This window comes from Miniopterus natalensis, chromosome 11, assembly GCF_054644295.1.
Source record: "Miniopterus natalensis isolate mMinNat1 chromosome 11, mMinNat1.hap1, whole genome shotgun sequence".
Lineage (NCBI taxonomy): Eukaryota > Metazoa > Chordata > Mammalia > Chiroptera > Miniopteridae > Miniopterus > Miniopterus natalensis.
In genome coordinates, this window is record NC_142091.1 from 34,215,143 (window position 1) to 34,220,096 (window position 4,954).

The 4,954-nt window shown below is 36.6% G+C and overlaps 1 non-coding gene across 1 annotated transcript; it reads left to right on the forward strand.

Annotated features, from left to right (window-relative positions):
- The first annotated feature begins 2,546 nt into the window (after positions 1-2,546).
- On the forward strand, positions 2,547-2,651 carry LOC148091968 (U6 spliceosomal RNA). The gene has a single exon (XR_015715366.1). It is a non-coding gene; the product is annotated as a U6 spliceosomal RNA (small nuclear RNA).
- The last annotated feature ends 2,303 nt before the right edge of the window (positions 2,652-4,954 follow it).

The following is a 4,954-nucleotide window of genomic DNA, read 5'->3' on the forward strand; positions in this document are numbered from 1 at the left end:
CAATATGTATTGCTTTGTATTTGCCGTTGTAAAAAATATGCATTTATTTTACTGTTACTCTTATTGAAAATCTCAACTTATACTTATTAGCCACTATTTTTTTTTTCTAATTTGTACGAGGAACTTTATATTCTGAGTATTATTTCTGTTACGTTTAGGTAATTGAAATATTTTCGCCAATCTCAGATTTGTTTATGATGTTCATTGCCCAATAGGAAACTTTAATAAAATCCATAAAAGTTTCCTTTAAAATTTTGCAATTAAAAAAAATTTTGTTTAAGAATTCCTTCAAAATTCAATACCATAAAAGCAATCAGGCATTTTTAAGAATCTTATATTATTTTGAATCCATTTGAAATTTATTTTCATATATAATTTAAGAAAGAGTTTGAACTTCATTTTTCCTTACACATTTCACCAAACAATTGATTGTGTGATGCCTGCGCTTGGTCCCATGTGAGCCCCAGGGTGGTGGTTGATCCATGGTTAATCTATCACCATCAAGCCCCAGGATAGTTTCATCTTTCCTAGTGGTTCTTACCCAGCCTTCTGTAGTTTCCTCATATGCATGTTCTTACCAAAACTCGGTTGAAGACTCCAGGACCTTCTGCAGATATTGAGAACTCTCGCTGAGCAGCTCTCCCCGAGCAGCTCTTCCCTCTCCAGGAGAATGCATGGAAAATTCTAGCCACTTGGGCACCCAGACTCCCAGCTTTGGCTCCTGCATTCAGGGTCCTATGAGCTCCACCTGGGTTCTCCCTCTCAGTGCTGTGGTCTGGAAGCTCTCTCCAGGCAGAGCTGGGAGGCAACCGCAGGCCTCACTGTTTTTTTCAACTCCCAGAGATCCTGGTCCTGAATTCCTGATGGCCAAGGTATAACAACCCTTTTTTCATATTTTTTATTTCTCTTTTCTCAGTTGTTTTAAGCAGGAGAATAAGTTCAATCCCTGTTATTCCATCTTGGGTGGGAGCAGAAGTATCCTATAATATTTCTTAATATTTGATAAGGCAAGTCCCCAACTTTGTTCTTATTTTTTAACATAATATTAGTTTTTGCCATACATTTAAGACATTTTTCCATGGTCTTCCAAAAACACCACTGGAATTTTGAACAAAAGTGCATTAAATTGATAGATTAAATGAGGGGGACTTATATTTTCATAAGGTTAGGAATTTATACCCACACATATAGTAAAAGTATATCATTTACTTAGGTACTTTTTAAGTCTTCTATTGGAAGTATACATTATTTAATCTTCTTAAAGTGATTATTCTTTGTTAACTTAATTCTTAGATACTTGAGTATTTTCTGTAGTTTTGTAAATGGTCTCATTTCCTGTTGCAGTTTATGGCTGGTTATTGGTATAGAGGGACTCTTTCAATTGCATATATTTAATTGAATGTGTAACCAAAAATTTTGTTTATGTTTTCTAATTAGTTTCAACAGTTTTTCTGCTGATTCTCTTTGATATCCTCTATATATCATACTATCATCTGTATCTAATTATACTTCTGACTCTTTCTATCCAATCTTTAAATTTCTTATTTCTTTCATCTTTGTTATTGAATTGTGCACTGTCCAGTGCACACTGAACAATGTTAGTGATAGATGGAATATGTATCATGCCTCTAACCTAATAGGAAATTATCCTACATTTTTATATTTAAGTGTGATGTTTTCTTTTTGTTATTAGTAGGTAGCCATTAGCTAGTAAAGGAAGTTCCCTATTCAGTTTTCCTAGATATTTTTTTATTTAATCAGAGACACTGAATTTTATCAGTATTTTTCTAAATCTATTGAGATACTCATTTTTTAATGCAGTGAATTAAATCAATAAATTTTCTGACATTGAACTACTCTTAACTAAGCATTAGTTGTGTATGGACATGCTTATATATTTTTTGTTTTATTTGTTTTTATAATGTTTATTTCAAGAAGCCAAAAATATTTTCCTCATTTTTATTTCCATCCAAAAGGAGAGAAAATTCATCATGGTAGCATGGGCATAATCTTCTGTCAACTCAGATTTTAGGCTCAACTCCAGCACCAGCAACCACATAGTTGAATGAGTGGTTTAAGATCTTTAAACATTTGTCTCCTCTTCTATAAAAATCAAGATAGGGATACAAGTCGGAAATAAAACTCTGTGATGTGTTGACTTGCCAGATCTTGGGAAGCTTATGTAACATATTCAATCAGAATTTCTTTTCTAGTCTCCCCTTCATTATTTCTTAGAGAATTTCACCCCTGCACCCTCACCTCTCTCCTCAAAACTCATCTGCTACATGTGCTTTCAGGTTCTTTCATGCTTCCAGGTTTTTGCATGTACCATGCCTTCTGTGTGGCGCAACCTTCTTGTTTTAGTTAGAGTCATTTGATTAACAACTGATTCTGCCTCTTACTAGATTAAGAAAATTGAAATTTATTGGGAAAGTGTTGAGTGGCTCGCAGCAGAGACAGAGAGGAACCAGAGCAGTGCTGCAAATCTGGGAAACAGGAAACTCTTTGTGGCATCTTATCCAGGTGCCACATACAAATTTACTCCAGTGCTTATTTTGGCAGCACGTGCACTAAAATTGGAATAACAGAGAAGGTGAAAATGAACCCTGTGCAAATGTCACATGCAAATTCATGAAGTGTTCCTACTTCTTTGCTGAGGAGAAAGACAGAGGGAGAAAGAGGAATGAAGGAAAAGGGAAGGTAGAGAAGAAGGGCAATAAATTAGGGTAGAGGTAAGGAAAAGGAAGAATAAGAGGACAGGAGGAAGAATATAATCTAGGGAAAGAAATGGCAACTCAGCTGGATGGAGAATGCTCTGAGTAATAACCACCCAAAGAAGTAGGCTGCCCTGAGAGTGAGGAATTCCTAATCACGCAAGGTCCTCCTTACCAGCCAGATGGCCAAGAGACCCATAGGCTACAGAAAGAATTGAAGCTCTGCAAAAGGAAATTGAACCAGATGACTTTTAGGTCACAGGACTCTATGACTCCTTGATGCAATATCTTAAATGATGAGGACTTGGGTGAGGGGGCAGGAAGGGTTGGCAGTAGAACTGGATACAAGGGGACGATTCATTCCGTATGTAGTGGAGAGCTGTGGTTAGCGCAGGTATATTCCTGTGATTTCCTTAGTCCCCCCTTACTTGGTAACACCTGTGAGGAACAACCATGCTTCCTTCCAAAGGTCTCAAGGATAGTCTGACTCTCACTTCAATCTATTAATCAACACACTAAAGACATCAGGAAGCTTCTGGAATAGGATTACCCTGAGATTTTTAGATGTGTATTTCAAGCCTTAAAAAATAAGAGAATGTGTGTCTAACTCAAATTCCCTCAGCCCTTTTGAGATCTTAGTTTTCAACATCATAAAGTCTTTGATGTTTAGGTTTGTTTTTCCATTGGCAAAGCAGTACTTCTATTGCTAAAGGGATGCTGAAAACTGTAGACAGCCTTTTTTAAAATGAGTCAATTTTAAAAAACTAATATTTTTGTATTTAGTATAAAGAAGCTAGAACTTTGCAGATTTTTTTTTTCTTTTGAAGTAGACATAGATATAATATGTGTTGATATATGTTTATAAAATAGAGCTTCATGTGCTTTAAATGCAAAACTTTAAAAATCAAGAATTGAAATCTTTCTTCAAGTTCTAAATCGCCTACAAGTTACCAGCCTTTGACTTGCTCTAATATACAGAAACCTCATCATACATGACAGAAGTGACATATGGTCAAGTATTAAAACAGGCTGTTTGCCCATTGTAAAAGAAGAGAATCACTACAAAGTGATTGTGTGAAATTGAAAAGATTAAGAACAAAATCCCACAAGATATCAAGATGCAAATTATAACTTCAACCATTTCTCTTTGTTAGATAACAGCCTCGTTAACATTTTCGAATACTTGGACTTTAATCTGTATTCTAAGCACAAGTATTTTAATTGTTTCCACATCTCCAATAGACAGGTAAACAGTCAAAAATTGAGATGCATGGATGAGCAACTGTGGCTTAAAGCAGAGATGCTATAAGGAATTTCTGATTAGAAGGGACACAGCATGTGGAAGGCAGCACTTTTATTGACATCCTGCTGCTTCGGTGTGCCTTGAAGAGGGCGTGGCAGGACTGGCAAAAGCTAAATCCATGGTCCCCAGTCCCAAATCATTTCTTGGTTACCTTTGTCAAGATGAACTTTCCCCGTTACTAGGCATGTTAGTGTGTGTGTGTGGGAGGGAGACATAATTATATGCATTTTATAAAGTAAATTCATGTTTATTCTCTTATCTAATCCTGAAATTTACCATGAGAAATAAGGACTCCCCATGTTAAAGGTTAAGATAAAAAGGTATGCTGTACCCACAAGACATATCCAAGGGGATTCATCTAGTCCTTAGCACAGCTCAAACTGAAAACCACATCCCTCTTCCACAAACATGTCACCGAGCCTCAGCCTTTTCATGACTGTACTGCCTCACAGAGTTGCCGACGGATTAAATGAGAGCACATCTAAATGCTCAGCAGATTCTAAATGCTCAAAAAAAGTGTTTATTAAAAAATTCTTTCTAGGCTCTCTCCAATATACCAGATTACATTTTCTAGAATAAGTTTTTATGTTATTTCATTTATTCGATCTGTGTAGAAAGTCACTTTGAATGTATTATTATACCTACTTTGTACTTGACACCTGTGTAGCCGCACCAATTGTTTGTTTAGGGGCTATGTCACTCTGCTACAGTCACCATGGCCATTTGTACAGGTCAGTTATTCATTTACAGGGCGAGAAGGGCACCCATAAATGTGCTTTGCATATAACAAACCAGCAAAGGGGAGGAAATAAGAGTCAGCAGAAGGGAAACAGCCACTGCCCTCCTGCCCTTTTTCTATGTTTGATTCCCTAGTGTGTCTGCTGAGCAATTGCAGCTCGTTCCTTCGAGCAGTCAATAAAGGCACAAGGTGGAGGGT